The sequence below is a fragment of the Bubalus bubalis genome, chromosome 17, assembly GCF_019923935.1.
Source record: "Bubalus bubalis isolate 160015118507 breed Murrah chromosome 17, NDDB_SH_1, whole genome shotgun sequence".
Classification (NCBI taxonomy): domain Eukaryota; kingdom Metazoa; phylum Chordata; class Mammalia; order Artiodactyla; family Bovidae; genus Bubalus; species Bubalus bubalis.
This window is the reverse complement of record NC_059173.1, coordinates 64,037,841-64,055,047: the sequence shown is the minus strand read 5'-3', so window position 1 is coordinate 64,055,047 and position 17,207 is coordinate 64,037,841. Positions and strand designations below refer to the sequence as shown.

The window sequence follows — 17,207 nt, the reverse complement described above, 5'->3', positions numbered from 1 at the left end:
AGTAAATACAGGTTTATTCAAATATATTTTTCAGGCTACTTTCTCTTACCAGACATCCTGCTTAATTCCTTCTCTCAATTACTCTTAAGGTGTGGCTATACAATGTCCATAATCCCTCATTCATAATTCCAAATCTGGAAAGCTCCAGAAACTGAAAGCTGATATCACCTAAGATGGTGCCAAAACTTTAGCGTCAAAACCTGACCAAAATAACATGTGATTATGACTACTCATAGTCTACACTTTGCCCACTTCATGTGAATATTCCAGTGTTGCACACATATGAACATTAGTTGTATTAATTAATAATATATTTAATGATTGGGCATGCCACAGACTGTACTTCAATGTTGTAAGATATATGGCATACATGCTATATTAATTTCCTAGACTTTGAAACAAAATCTGAATTTCAAAACACATCTGACTCTAAAGTTCAGGCACTATAGAATTGTACTATATGGTGAATCTAGGCCAAATATGACTGTGAAATAATGCAGTGCAATTATTTAAATATCCAATAAATAAATATCTAATTTAAGATTAGACATTTTCTGAGAGCTAGTCTCATAATGAATTTAGTAATAGCAATCATTCTGTGTTTATCTTGTACAAGGTACTTGCATATAACTCCCATAACAACACGTGATGTATTTTTATTTTCACTATGTTACTGATGGATAAACATGTTGAATGTTTCACTTACAGCCATTCAGCTAGTCAGTGAGGGAACTGGATTCAAATGTTGGTCCTTTAATTGCAGAGTCATGGCTATCTACTATAAGCTAAATTATGTCAGAATGATACCTGGCTAAAATTTCAAGTTCTGCGAGGGCAGGGATGGTTGATTCTATTAATGCTTCAATTTACAGTTCATGGCACAATCTGTGGAATGTAGTGGATACTCAGAAAATATAATTGAATTAATGAACAATTTCTAGAGGAAAAGGAAAAACAGATTTGTATCTTGTCCTGTTGAGAAAATTTTCTTTCAATCTTTCATAGTTTATTAATTTGACAACACACATTAAGAACCTGCTATTTTAGATGTTAAGGACAGGGTGAATGAGACAAACTCCTCTAACATTTGTGGAATGTAAAGCCTAGGCAGATGTTTCAGTTGCTCTTCACCATGGAGAGAGGCAGAAATTGGAATTCAAGTCCTGCCAAATGACAGGGACTTAGTAAACACCTCAGATTTCCATGGAAATGTTAGAATGCCAGCACCGAAGGAGTGGCGAGGGCTTCCCTTGTGGCTCAGCTGGTAAATAATCCACCTGCGTCTCACATGCTAGCAAAGTGGTGCTCAAAATTCTCCAAGCCAGGCTTCAATAGTACGTGAACTGTGAACTTCCAAATGTTCAAGCTGGATTTAGAGGCAGAGGAATCAGAGATCAAATTGTCAACATCCACTGGATCATCGAACAAGCAAGAGAGTTCCAGAAAAACATCTACTTCTGCTTTATTGACTACACCAAAGCCTTTGACTGTGTGGATCCAAACAAACTGTGGAAAATTCTTCAAGAGATGGGAATACCAGGCCACCTGACATGCCTCTTGAGAAACCTGTATGCAGGTCAGTTAGAACCAGACATGGAACAACAGACTGGTTCCAAATCGGGAAAGGAGTACATTAAGGCTGTATATTGTCACCCTGCTTTAACTTATATGCAGAGTACATCATGAGAAACACTGGGCTGAATGAAGTGCAAGTTGAAATCAAGATTACTGGGAGAAATATCAGTAACCTCAGATATGCAGATGACACCACCCTTAGGGCAGAAAGCGAAGAAGAACTAAAGAATCTCTTGATGAAAGTGAAAGAGGAGAGTGAAAAAGCTGGCTTCAAGCTCAACGTTCAGAAAATGAAGATCATGGCATTTGGTCCCATTGCTTCATGGTAAACAGATGGGGAAAGAAAGAAAACAGTGACAGACTTTATTTTCTTGGGCTCCAAAATCACTGCAGATGGTGATTGCAGCCGTGAAATTAAAAGACACTTGCTCTTTGGGGAAAAAAGGTATGACCAACCTAGACAGCATATTAAAAAGCAGAGACATTACTTTGCCAACAAAGGTCCATCTAGTCAAAACTATGGTTTTTCCAGTAGTCATGTATGAATGTGAGAGCTGGACTATAAAGAAAGCTGAGCGCTGAAGAACTGATGCTTTCAAACTATGGTGTTGGAGAAGACTTAAAAATCCGTTGGACAGCAAGGAGATCCATCCAGTCCATCCTAAAGGAAATCAGTCCTGAATATTCTTTGGAAGGACTGATGCTGAAGCTGAAACTCCAATACTTTGGTCATCTGATGCAAAGAGCTGACTCATAGAAAAAGACCCTGATGCTGGGAAAGATTGAAGGCAGGAGGAGAAGGGGATGACAGAGGATGAGATGGCTGGATGGCATCACCGACTCAATGGACATGAGTGTGAGCAAACTCCAGGAGATAGTGAAGACAGTAAAGCCTGGCATGCTGTAGTCCATGGGGTCACAAAGAGTCAGAGATGGATTAGTGACAGAACAACATAAATAGATAAAGTAGAAACTGACAGGATTAAAGAATAAAATAGACACCTCCATAATTATGACTGGAAATTTTTTTACATTCCTCTTTTAGTAATTGATAAGAAAATTAGTAAAATAAAAAAATAATAAATAACAATATTGCATGTTTTAACAAACCTTCAACTTATTTGACATAATTGACACTTATAGATGACTATAGCCAACCACTGTAGAATATACATTTTTTAGATGCATGTGTAACATTCATTATAGAGATAAAAACAGCAATGAAATAGAAATCAGAAACAATAAACCAAATTAACAAAGCCAAAAGTTGGTTCTTTGAAAATATTAAATTTTAAGAATATAGAGTTTGTTAACTCCTAACAAAAGTAAGAAATAAAAGACAAATTACCAATATTAAAAATGAAAAAAGTAGAATCACTATATATTCTGTGGACAGTGAAAAGATAAAAGATTATATGAGTAACTTCTTGCCTATCACATTCAAAGACAAGGATGAAATGGAAAAAATGTTGAAAAAAGAGAACATACCGAAATTTACATAGAGCAAATCGAAAATCTGAATAATTCATATCTATTAAATTGAATTTGTCATCAAAAGCCTTTTCACAAAAAGATTAGCTTTAAAGAAAAAAATACTATATGTACATTTTTAAACTAGTGGATAGTGTTACCTTATTTTTTTGTGTAAGTCTTTTTCCTATAAATATCCTTTACCTGGTTAGTTTGATTGGGAAGTCTTTTTCTTTTCTTCATAGGTATTGCTAAATTAAAATTTAGTCCCATTTTCCAATGATAAAAATTGTACAGTCTGAAAGGAGAGTGCTTGTTTTTATTTTCCCGAAGCCAAGCAGCTACTCTGAATGCAAAACATTTTCCTGTTTCGTCTGCCATCTGTTGCCGCATAAAGAGCTGTGGCAAAGTTTTGAAGGGACATCTAGCTAATTTTTGCAGGGATGTTATGAACGTTTTAGAGGATGATGGCTGAAGGGAAGTTGAGAGAGCACTTGATCCAATCCTTCTTTAATTTTCAGTTGAGAAATGAAGATTTAAAAAGATTAAAGTGACTTCTTTAAGGTCACAAAAGGTCACACAGAAAAAGAAAGAAACAAACAAAAACTGTTACTAGAATCCAACCCTCATTTTATAGTGTTCTTACTCAGTCATGCTGCTTTTATGTTGTTTGTATCTTAAATTTTAACAGCCTTTCTGATGATTACTTAAGAGAAGTAGGCTGAAACTAATGAATTAACATGTATAAGGGTGCTTCTGGAGAAAAAGAGAGAGATAAAAGTGAAGAAACGTGAAAATAAAGTGAAGTAGTGGACAACATGGGCTCCCCTGGTGACTCAGTGGTATAGAATCTGCCTGCCAGTGTACGAGACACATATTCAATCCCCGGATCAGGAAGATCCCCTTGAGAAGGACATGGCAACCCACTCCAGTATTCTTGCCTGGGAAATCCCACGGACAGAGGAGCCTGGTGGGCTATAGTCCATGGGGTGGCAAAGAGTCGGACATGGCTTAGTGACTGAGCAACAAACACAAGTGAATGATATAAAACTGTAAATATTTCATTTGCTTACATATTTCATTGAAAATATTTAAGTGAAACACTATTAAGATTTTCTTGTTTATTTGAAATCCTATACCATTTCTATCAGAAATTCCATGGTTCCTCTGTCCATGGGGATTCTCCAGGCAAGAATACTGGAGTGGGTTGCCATGCCCTCCTCTAGGGGAATCTTCCCAACCCAGGGATGAAACCCAAGTGTTTCCTGCATTGCAGGCAGATTCTTTACCATCTGAGCCACCAGGGAGCCCCAAGAATACTGGAATGGGTAACCTATCCCTTTCCCAGGGCAACTTCCTGATCCAGGAATCAACTGGGGTCTCCTGCATTGCAGGTGGATTCTTTATCAGCTGAGCTATCCAGGAAGCCCTTAGAATCCAAATGTTGAAACCCTTTAAGTTTATATTTAAATTTTTTTCTTGTTAGAGAGAAATTTCTCATATATTTTCAGCTAGAGTTTTCCTTAGAGTCTACATAAGACACAGTATGTTATGACCTTTCATCAGTTATCAATCAATTTCAGAAGGGTACTGTCCAATTTCTAAAGTACTTTTACATTTAAAGGGTGAAAATACATCATACATATATTATCATTGCCAGGCTACAATCAATATGAATTGGTTTTTCCTCCTCTTCTTAGTTATAGAAAAGAAAAACATGATGGAATTTTTCTACCCATAGCCACAAGCTTTGGGGGAACCCTCTATAGTTGGCAAATAGAACTGGTTTCAATATCTAAGCAAAAATTGTGAACCAGGATTGTAATCTATTATAGTATTACAGTGACATTGTAATTTTATTTTCTGTGAGAAAGGTGTTCTTCATATATCTTTCTTGAGGTTCACTTGAATTTCCTCGGCTACTCTGACTGTATTGCAAATAGTATCACCTTCATTTAGATATACTATTGTATTCCATAAACAAAACATTTATTCTCTTTTGATGTCTTTCTGCAGTGAGCTGTTCATCTGACTTTAGTGATGAATTTTCCTTTTGGTGAATTTCTAAAGTACATAACTGCTTTTGAAAATGACTGATTTCTAAGCATCAAATAGAACAATTGATGAGTTTTTAATTCATAGAGGAAAAACATTCTGTTGTTGACTCATAATGTTCAAGTTGTAAGAAGTTCAAAAGGTGGTAATCAGCCTTCCACCTTTTTACTGTTAATTCTGGATAATGTAAACATTGTTTTTCATATATGTCATCAATGAAGTGTACCATTTTATAAATCTTAAGTTTCTCTCTCTTTTTTCATTCTTTAGGATCCCAACTATCCCAGATAGTTTGTGTAAATATGTAGATGAGGAATAATTGTATACTTTCCCTTTCTATTTTGTAGCGTGCTTAAACAAAAAGGGTAGAAGTTGCTGGATATGACTCACCAATGTGTTACTAAAAGGCAAAATTGTGCTAAGAATTCTAAATTTCCTCTTTTTTGATATTATAGAATACTGTACATTTCCTGGCATATCTAAGTATGAAATTCACATTTCAAAGTCTGGAAATCTAGCCATTTAAATTTTTCCTTTGTGTCTCTAAAATTACTACACTTGTCCATCATCATTTTTCCTGAAATATTTCGAGTCCACCTATTTTATCTCAAAGCACTTTTACAGTTTACTACCTAATGACTTTCCTGTGATCTCTTCTGAAATTTTTTATCTACTAATAGTGGCCCTGGTGGTGAAGAACCTACCTTCTAATCCAGGAGACTTAAGAGACATAGGTTTGATCCCTGGGTCAGGAAGATCCCCTGGAGGAGGGCATGCCAACCCACTCCAGTATTCTTGCCTGGAGAATCCCATGGACAGAGGGGCCTGGAGGGCAACAGTCCATAGGGTTTCAAAGAGTTGGACATGACCGATGCGACTTAGCACACATGCACGCAGTGTAATATTAGCTTGTTCATAGTATCTTCTGTGAACAACTTTTTTCTGGGTCAGTAGAAGCTAAGTGTTTTTTGAAAATAAATTTAGAGTGGATGGTATTTCTCCAGTGATGGTTCCTTTAGTGTGTTTTGTCTCTGGGAAATTATAGAATATCAGAGTTTAAGAAACCTTAGACATTTCCTACAGAAACTATCCAAAGGGTGAGCCTTCTACATAGCCTCTTGCTGAAGACTCCAGGGACTAGTAATGAGTCTGTTCAAGTGGAATCCCATTTCATTCCAAGTAGTGCTCTGATCTGGACAGTTCTCTGTGTGACGCTCAGCACCTATCTACCTTGAAATGGTAACCACTGCTCCTGAGTCAGTCTTTTTGAAACCACTCTAGGCACCAATTTTCTCTTTTTAGATTCTCTCTTTATCTATCTATCTATATCGTTATTAGGATACTAATTCAAATTAGCTTAAGCAAAATGGTATTTAGCTGTTTGCTCACGTAAGTGGAAATTCCAAGAGTGTAGAGTATGGTGGGGATCTGTTCAGCATCTTAGACTCAGCGAATTCAATAGATTCAAGTGATGTCTTAGGATGCACTCTCCTTTCATTCATTTTACATCTCTGCTTGTCCCTGTTTGAAACAATTAAAGCCTCTTACTACAGAGCTGTTCTCCATGTGGTAAGGAAAATGACTGGCTTCCAGCTGTTTGTAATTGTACTTCCTGGTCTTACCAAAAAAGAAAAGTCTCTTATTATACACACACACACACACACACACACAAAGACACATTCACACTTCATGTAGAAATATTCTGGCTGACCTTCCAGCTTGGATGACATGACCAGGCAAATCATAGAGGAGTCACATGATTGGAGAAGAAGAAGTGCAATTCCATAAGGGGAAATGAGATAAAAACAGAGGAAAGGAATGGGTGCTTACTATACTGAAAAGTATCCCTCTTGAAATGTGATGCTTGGGGAAGAATACAGCATTTCAAATGTAATTTTATGAATACAGTGTTCAGTGGAACCAAACTATAATAGCCTAGATCAATTCATGAAGCCTATCATTTGTCAACTTGGTCATTCAGTTTCTTAAGGAAAATAGTCACACTGACTTCAATTCTGAAAAATAAAAACCCAAACAAGCAAACCCTCAAACTTTCTTAGATATGTCCCCATTCCGTTCTTTTGCCATCCCTCCTTTCTTTTCCTTCCCTTCATCTATTATATATTGCCAGGCACACAAGGAAAAGTAATCTCTCTCAAGGAATTCAGAGTATAGAGGTGTGATGACCCAGAGAATTGTTAAGTGGTAACTACAATGCTGCAGGAAATGTACCTAACCATCCTCATGAGTCTGAGGAATTATTTGCACAGTCATATACATGAACCAACTACAGAGCTTTACAAGTACAGCGATCACATCCCATCACTGGATTTAGCTCCGTGTCACCTTTGCCTGAGATGATCAGTTCACGCTTTACAGGGTTGTGATAGCTTCTGTTGTGTAGCAGAGCAATCAGCCACACACACATGTGTACGTATATCCCCTCACTTTTGGATTTCTTTCTCATTTGGGTCACCTCAGAGCACTGCGTAGGATTCCCTGAGATATATAGTAGGTTCTCTTGAGCTGTTTATTTTATACATAGTATCAATAGTATATACATGTCAATCCCAGTCTCCCAACTCACCCTACCCACTTTTTACCCACTTGGTGTCCACACATTTATAGATGATCTTATTTGCAAAACATACACTAACCTTGCAATTTGTACCCCTGCTAGCACTCCCCAGTCACCTTACCCTGCCTTATTTTTTATGATAGCGTACATTGCTTCCTAACAGACTCTATTATTAACTTGTTTACTGTGATTACTATCTGTCTCTCCTACTAAAACATAAACTTAAGGAGGAAAGGGAATGTTCTATTTTATTTATTAGTGTATCCCCAGTGTTAAAAGAGCAACTTACATTGAATGAGTGAATGAGTGAGTAAATGTATATATATATGTTCAATGCATGAATTAAAATTCTGGATCTTTTCTCTGCCTTTTAATGATTTTTTTCCCCTTTTCAGGCATTTATAATTCCTATCTCAGACTTTCTACTCCTTCCTGAATATCTTCACTGGATTATCCCATAATAAGCATCTCTCAAAACTGAAATTATCGTGTATTCCCTTTCCCGTGTCTTTGTCGTATATTCACCATCTCAGCCAGTAATGACACTATTCACTGGACCACCCAAGATCAGCCAGTCAGCCTGTATTTCTCTACCTTGTTTGCAAAGATTTTATGGAAAGCTTGAAATTTAGCCTCCTGAAATTCAGAAACATTATATATCATTCCATGGTATAGCAATCTAGTGAAAACAAAAATAATCATAAAATTAAATTAAAATAAAGGAAGTGAATTCAGACTGGCATGCCATCATTTTGTACACATTCTGGCTCTTGGCCTCACTACTGCTTTCTTTAGTTCTGCACATACTATCCCATTGATAACTGATACAGTCTGATATTAAATCACATAAGAACACCTGCTTTCATCAAGGAAGCTAGAAAACAGCCACCCCCAACTCATTTCTAAGAAAACTTGCAGAAAACCAAGCTGACTGTATTTTCTAGCTGTGTTTACATGACATGAACAAGAAGTTTAGCCACAAGAAAGTGGTATAAGCTGTCTGAACTTCAAAATTGGGATGAAGATCTTGCTATAACAGGAGTCTCCTACCCCTGAGCCACGGACCGCTAGCAGTCCATGGCCTGCTAAGGACCATGCTACACAGCAGGAGATGAGCAGTGGGCGGAGCGTCGTCTGTATTTACAGCTGCTCCCCATTGCTTGCATTGCTGCCTTCCTGTCCGATCAGGGGCAGCATTAGATTCTCAGGAGTAAAATGGCACTTGGAACTGTGCTTGTGAGGCATCTAGGTTGCATGCTCCTTATGAGAATCATCCCCAAACCACCACTCCACTCCCCCACCCCTCTGGTCCATGGAAAAATTATCTTCCATGAGATCGGTCTCTGGTGCCAAAACAGCTGAGTACTGCTGCTCTGAAACTCTTTATCATCTCCTTTTAATGCTGTAGGGCTTCCCTGCTGGCTCAGAGGGTAAAGCGTCTGCCTGCAATGCAGGAGACCTGGGTTTTATCCCTGGGTCAGGAAGATCCCCTGGAGAAGGAAATGGCAACCCACTCCAGTACTCTTGCCTGGAAAATCCCATGGACAGAGAAGCCTGGTAGACTACAGTCCATGGGATCGCAAAGAGTCAGACACGACTGAATGACTTCACTTTCACTGTCACTTTAATGCTATAATCCTTGCCCAAGGTCACCGTGTTGGTTCCATCTGCTTGTGACTCAAACTCTAAAGGAGCAGAAAAGAGGCACTGACCCTGATCCAGGAAATCACCACCCATTGCCATGAATCTAAGTGACCATGACATCTGCCCCATTCTGTCCCTTTAGCCCCTTTTCCTATGAAAAGCTTGTCCTTGTCTATGGGAGAAGGTGCTTTTAGAGCAAGACCTCCTGCTTCTCCATTTCTTGGTCAATGAATACTTTTTCCGTCTCCTGCTATAAAAAGTAATTTCATCTTGTTGACACCATTAACTACCTGGCAGGGAAAGAAGCAGACTTTATTGGTAACAGTTCCTGTGTGGAGCCAGAAAGAAAACAGCTGAGAAACAGCGAGGAGAACAATGAGAGAGGGATCACATAAGTTCTCATCTCTAAATCACAGTAATCTTACCCACAAAAGTGAAATGACGAATGGATGTCTCATTTCACATGGAAAGTCAGAGTTTTAATTACTTTTTTCATGGAAGAACTCATCCAGAGGGAGAATAGGGAAGCAGAAGCCTGGGGAGAGGGATTACAAGTCCCATCCCTCTCCAGGTTGCTCTGAAGACTGTCCACATTTCCTGCTTTTCTAGTAAAATCTGACATGCTTTCTGGTCCTCACACTGAGTGTGCTTGCTCAAGGGTCTCCCCAGTTCCTGGAAATGACGGTCTCTAAAATACATAGGTGTTTGGGAATAACAGGTTGAGTATAATATCGTAAGTTGTTTTTAAAAATCACCTGAATTGTTGTGGGGATTTATTTCATTATCTAAAACTGGATTCTAGGGACAAATAATCTGTGGACAGGCACTGATCGTCATTGTTCTTTCTGATCAGAGATGAGAGAGACAGATGGCAGTGAGTAGATTCAGCTCTCCTCCATAACTGACTAAAGTTTGGATTTCGAGCAAAGGACTACCCCAAGAGGAATAAATGAATATTTGGGGAGAAGGACTAGATAACTCATTATGTTCCCTATCACATAGATAAGCTCATGATAAATGGACAACTGTGGTCACTCTGTCACAGAAAAATCAGCTCCCGTTACACCTTTGGCATAAACACCCTAGTCATTATGACATCTTCCAGGGTAATTTTTTTTAAAGTGCCCTACAGATAAAAACATGTATGTACATTAAAATGGTGTTTTAAATGCTTGTATTAGAATTCCCTGGGAGTGTGTCATGATTATCTTGTCCATATAGGCAGAATCAATTAAACTTGAACAAATCCAGTTTATCCTTTTGGCTGTCTGTGATGTGAAATGATAATTTTGGTTTGATTCATAATAAATCATGCTCCTCCAAAAAGTTAATACATGCAGGAAAGAATAATTTCATTTTTTGAACTGAATTTGGGATTTAAAATTTTCTTTTTTTGAGGAAGAGCTGTTGGAAAATTGAAACTAAGCAGCAATAGCAAAAATAAAATGCATCTTTCCAGGGATATGGCCCGATGGACTGGGAGAATGTCTTCCTAGGAAAATCAGGTGTGGGGTAGGGAGAAGAAACCCTCCCAGGTCACTGTGTCATTTGCATTTCTGGATAGGTGCTGGTTAGAGCACTTTAGGTAATAAACTGTTGAAGACAAGTATCCTCAGAGGCTCTAAGTAGACTATCAGCCTCCACCCTTTAATGTGATCTAGTTAGAGGTTGCTGTGGCTTAAAACTCAACATTTAAAGAACTAAGATCATGACATCTGGTCCCATAAACTTCATGGCAAATAGATGGGGAAACAATGGAAACAGTGACTATTTGGCTCCAAAATCACTGCAGATGGTGACTGCTGCCATGTAATTAAAAGATGGTTGCTCCTTGGAAGAAAAGCTATGACCAACCTACACAGCATATTAAAAAAGAGGCATCACTTTGCTGACAAATGTCTTATCTAGTCAAAGGGACTAGAATGGATGTGCGAGTTGGACCGTAAAGAAGGCTGAGCGCCGAAAAATTGATTCTTTTGAACTGTAGTGCTGGAGTAGACTCTCGAGAGTCCCTTGGACTGCAAGGAGATCAAACCAGCCAGTTCTAAAGGAAATCAACCCTGAATATTCATTGGAATGACTGATACTGCAGCTGAAGCTCCAGTACTTTGGCCACCTGATGTGAAGAACTGACTCATTGGAAAAGACCCTGATGCTAGGAAAGATTGAAGGCAGGAGAAGGGGCAACAGAGGATGAGATGGCATCACTGACTCAATGGACATGAGTTTGAGCAAACTCCAGGAAATAGTGAAGGACAGGGAAGCCTGACATGCTGCAGTCCATGGGGTTGTGAAGAGTTGGACATGACTTAGCGACTGAACAACAACATCCAAAAAGGAGGGCTCTTCATTTTTTTGTGTTGGGGCAGGCTAGCATTGTGAGGAATGATCAGAACAGAAGAGTGTGGAGAGCTCAGAAGGAAACACATCTCATTCAAATATTTAAACTATTTAAAAATTTTGCCTCAATTTAAGTGATGTTATCTTCCACTTCAGAAGGATTGCATCTTTTTAAAAAGTGCCAGGAATTCAGTTCTGATGTTTGAATTGAGCAGGTTTTGCTAGCATGAAGTCCTAACCCCTTGGGAAGATTTGCCAGTGGAGTATTAAATAATACTGAGACAATATTATTTGTGGAAATGTATTACCTTCCTGTTCTTAAAAATCTCTATCACCCATGCTGTATATAATGCATTGTTTTTAAACTGAACAGACCTCATATAGGGTATTAAAGTAGGTCACAAACTTGTTTCACTTGTTAGCCAGATTGCTTTCAGATCCAGCATTCAAAGCACGAAAGCATCACATGCTTCTTCTTCAAGGCTGCATGTACAGGAAACGAAAGCCCTCAACACAGCTTGGTAGCAGAGGATCCAAATCAGAGTAAATTGTGTAAATTATAACTAAATTGCAAAGCATTTGGACAAAGCAGGCATGCTAGTCTAATCAGGAAAGCGGTGATATTTACTTTTTGATAATGCAGGTTGGAAGAGGAATTGGGGGCAGGGAGGCATCGCAAATCTCTTTTGATGTATTTCTGAACTTGGCAACCTGAACTGGTTTTGTCACATATTTGCAGCTTAAAAAGTATTTGACTTTTACAGCAGCCAAAGTAAGTATCCTTTAATCACTTTCAACCTATGAACAGATGGGCGAAGAGTGCTATTATAAATGGAGCATACAAAATACTTCAATATCAGCCAAAACTAATTAGTAGCAATATCTGAACCAAACTCTAAAACTGATTTAGTGTTTAATATATATTATCGTATAAGCATTAGCAGTTGAAAGGAAATTCCCTGTTCAAATGTTTGCCAAGCTCAATGTCTAATATTCAGACATGATTAACTTACTAATTAACTTATTGTATCTTTTCTCACATGTAATCTTGCTTAATTTCTTCTCTCACTGAAAACTCTTTGATCTGACACCTTGATCATAGATTTGTCAAACCACAAGTGAAAGATTTCAGTTAAGCTATTCAGCTCTGGTCTTGCTCAACCTTTATAGGGTGACTTTCAAAGGAGGTGGCCTGGGGACAAACAGTGTAATCTCTTCTATGGTGGGAACTAGTTTCATACCTAGTTTCTAATGACTTATGTTTATAAATACTTTCTAACAGAATTTTCAAAATTGAGATATAGTTGACATGTAATGACACATTATAGTTTCAGGTGTATAACATAATGATTCAATATTTGAATGTATAGCAAAATGATCATAGAAAGTCTTGTTAACATCCATCATCTCATATAGTCACAGTTTTTTTCCTGTAATGAGTACTTTTAAGATCTACTGTCTTAGCAACTTTCAAATATACACTATGATATTGTTAACTATATTTGCTAACTGTGCTGGACATTACTTCTGTAGAACTTACTTATTTTATACCTGGAATAACTGTATATCTTTTGGCCCAAGAGTTTTACAGATACTCCTTAGTGACTGAGAATCTGTAGAATGATAATTCTTTCTGTATCAGAACTGTAAAATCTATAAAATGATAATTCTCTCCATATCAGAACTGTTTTAAGACCTTATGAAGGTTAATAAATTTAAAAATTACATTTGAAGAAGTAAGCAAAGGATAGTTCCTACTGATGCTCTAATTCTAGAGCCTCCATCTATCTGACTGTCGTAATGCATTTCCTCATCTCATCTACTTACTGCTGATGCTTGTACTTTTCATGAAGTTGAACATTTATGTAGTAGAGTCAGTTCATGTGGTATGACTGTCTTTTAGTACCCCTGAAACAAAGAAAGAAAGAAAAAAAAAACCCTGAAGTCAGTCACCCAAATTATCCAAACCATTGAGGATTGGAGATTGCCAATGCCAACCTTTCTGAAGTCATGACATAATTTTGTCCTCTCTTGGTTTTATACTGGGGTTCCCAACATCTGGGATCTAATGCCTGATGATCTGAGGTGGAGCTGATGTAATAATAATGGAACTAAATGCACAAAAAGTGTAATTTGCTTGAATTATCCTAACCATCCCCTATCTTGGTCTGTGGAAAAGTTGTCTTCCATAAAACCAGTCCCTAGTGCCAAAAAAAAATGTTGAGGAGTGCTGTAGTATCATACATGTGATACATATCATAAATTGAGAAGCCTGTACTCTAAGTCTTCTCCTTCTACTATAGCTTGTTAAGAAAATATATTCTTTGTAAGGCCATCATTCTTTCGGTGTTTCTTTCAGGGGACATAAGTCCCATATAAGTTGTATTAGGGACTTTGGGCAAGTGTGAGAGAAAGGTCGAAGACACTTGTTGAAGTTATGTCTGAGTGGAATAATATATGTCTAGTGTGTATTTGATATAATAAACAGAAATATTAGAGTGGAGAGAAGTGGAATCCTCTATTGAAGACATACATATTCATTGCATAAGGCTTTAGTCACTGATCACCTTGAAACAGGGCTTCCCAGGTGGCCACTTCATTGATAGCTTAGTTCGTAAATAATCAGCCTATAATGCAGGAGACCCTGGTTCAATTCCTGGGTCAGGAAGATCTGCTGGAGAAAGGATAAGCTACCCACTACAATATTCTTGGGCTTCCCTTGTGGCTCAGCTGGTAAAGAATCCGCCTGCAGTGCAGGAGACCTGAGTTCGATCCCTGGGTTGGGAAGAAGGGAAAAGCTACCCACTATAGTATTCTGGCTTAGAGAATTCCATGGACTGTATAGTTCATGGGGTTGCAAAGAGTCAGACACGGCTGAATGACCTTCACCAAAGGTGGCCCTAGTGGTAAAGAACCCACCTACCAATGCAGGAGACTAAGAGACATGGGTTTGATCCCTGGGTTGGGAAGATCCCTTGCAGGAGGGCCCAGAAACCCACCCCAGTATACTTGCCTGAAGAATCCCATGGACAGAGGAGCCTGGGTGACTATAGTCCATGGGGTCACAAAGAATCAGACTGAAGTGACTTAGCATGCGATTTTGTCGAAAGTTTTCACTTTTTTCTCAGGTTCAAAGGATTTGCTAACAAAATGAGCCACTCATTATATTCAAATAAACTATACAAATATTTATTAGAGAACTATCTAGTCTACTTTCAATATACTAACCTTAAAAGAAAACAAGAAATAGAAACAGCAGAGGAGAGCAGTAGTATATACATCACCATATTGGATTTGCAGACGTCCAGACTTAGCGCTGGGAAGTTCTGTGTGACAGCAGTCTGGAGTTCCAGTTGGGAAAAGGTCCCAGGCAGTGTGAACTCCGTGGGTGAGTCTTTGGACTGCTGTTTCTTGGCCCCACTTATAATCCGCAGGCCACAAACCAATTATTAGTTGAGGAGCAAAAACAAAAAACAAAAACCCAGCAGCTCTGCTATTATGGCTCAGAGGATAAAGCGTCTGCCTGCAATGCAGGAGACCTGGGTTCGATCCCTGGGTCCGGAAGATCCCCTGGAGAAGGAAATGGCAACCCACTCCAGTATTCTTGCCTGGAGAATCCTATGGACAGAGGAGCCTGGTGGGCTCCTCCACAGTCCACAAGGTCGCAAAGAGTAGGACAGTACTGAGTGACTTCACTTTCTTTATCTCTTTGCTTTGTTTTGCAGATCTTGGAATGTTGTTAAATCCAAGGAGTGGTTGGTTAGACCTCCTCTAGGGACTTAACAAATTCCAAGGTCTGCTTCCTATCTATCTATTGTGTTTCTCTTCCAACACTCAGGGAAGTTGTGGCTGACACCCACAGCAATAGTCTGGGCAGTGTCTAGGTGGGTCAGAAGCAAGGTAAGTGGCCTGATCTGCTCCTTTGTCTCTGAAGCCTAAACAAGACCACCTCTATTTTATTTCCCTAACACACACACACACATACATCTCAAAATAAGAACATACTATTCACACTGGCAACCCTCAAGTTTTTCTTTTTAAAAGTCATCCCATAAAATCTTGGTCATGAGTGTCACTACTTGACAGAGATAATTTACCTCTGAAATAAAATATTAAAAAAAAAAAATCAATCCGACAGTTACTGTATTACCCTGTGTGTATAAACATGAGTATGTGCATCAGTGATTCATTGCTACAATAACATCACAGAGTGTAGTAATTGAAAACAGCAACTGTTATTTCTCATGAGGCACTTCTGATGATGTGGTCCGTACTCAGCTGATACCATCAGGGATCACTCAATGGGCCACTCTTGTCTGTTCTCCTGTGGTCTCTCATTCTTTAGAGGCTTGTTGGCTTGTTCTCATGTACATGAAGAGTTCCAGGAGAATGGAACTGTGTAAGGCCTCTAGTGGCACATGCTAAGAACTGGCATAGCATCACTTCCATTGAATTCTTTTGGTCAAAGCAGTTCACAGGGCTAACCTAGATTCTTGGGTGGGTAGCTTGATTCCCCACCTGATGGGTGGGGCTGTAAAATCACATTGCAAAGATAGGAACATAAAGGGGCATTAATTAGCCATCAATGCAATCAGTTTACCACAAAGTGTGCTCCTAATATATTTATATTAATAATATTTTAGTTGTTATATATTTAACTTAAGGAGATTTTTCTTTGGTATCTTTTCGTGGTGCGGACTTGGATCCATCAGACAACTTTCAATATAGTAGTGCTGAGTTAAGGTAAACTGTGGACATTATAATGAGTTCAGGATCATGAGAATAATCAAGGAAAAGATATGGTCATGGGTGACAATGGCACATAACACACTTTATTTGGCTCACATGGACAGCTGTGAGACAGGAAGTCCCTCACAGCAGAAGACCTACCTGGAGTCACCATTCAGAAGGGGACGAGAGTAAGGGACGTCCTGTGGGAGTGGAGGAGGGGGGGCTTACATGTCTAGGTGATTTCACTCACAGCAAGAAGGGGAGTCTCTGGGGCAGTGAACTCTGATGGGCAACAGTGGCTTCAAGTCTTTCATAGCCTCAAAGTTTGTCTTGTCTTGGGCTAGTAAATGTTGGTTATAGTTTTATAGGAAATGCAAAGCAGGCAGGCTGTAACTGGCCCAAAATTATGGTTATTCAGACCATATTTAAAACAGTTGGATCTTTAAGAATTTTGAGTTTTGAACCAGCAGGCTTTTGTTTCTAAATATGGGATTAGAATTTGAATTGCAAAGAATTTTGAGAGGCTGCAAAGTATCAACAAAAGTCATAGGTGCCCTTAGAGTAAAAAAAAAAAAAAAAAGTAACATAGTCACAAATCACATTAAATATTAGGAATACCAGATTTTGTAAGAAGTAGATCACAAAGAAGAGGAAAAAAATGTATAAGTATTTATAAGAATTATTTTTGTGTGATGTAAGGAATTTCTGCTTTCTAGGAAAACTGTAATAAAGGCCCTGAATGATTTTTCCCCTCTCCTATTAGGAGCAGACTATTATTCAAAAATCAGTTTTTTCAGTGTAACAGAAAGAAAAT

At 38.5% G+C, this 17,207-nt stretch overlaps 1 protein-coding gene across 1 annotated transcript in view; it reads left to right on the top strand.

The window, feature by feature from the left end:
• Nucleotides 1–17,207, top strand: part of IQCM (IQ motif containing M) — a 488,337-nt gene that overhangs the window by 240,393 nt on the left and 230,737 nt on the right. The window lies entirely within an intron of this gene.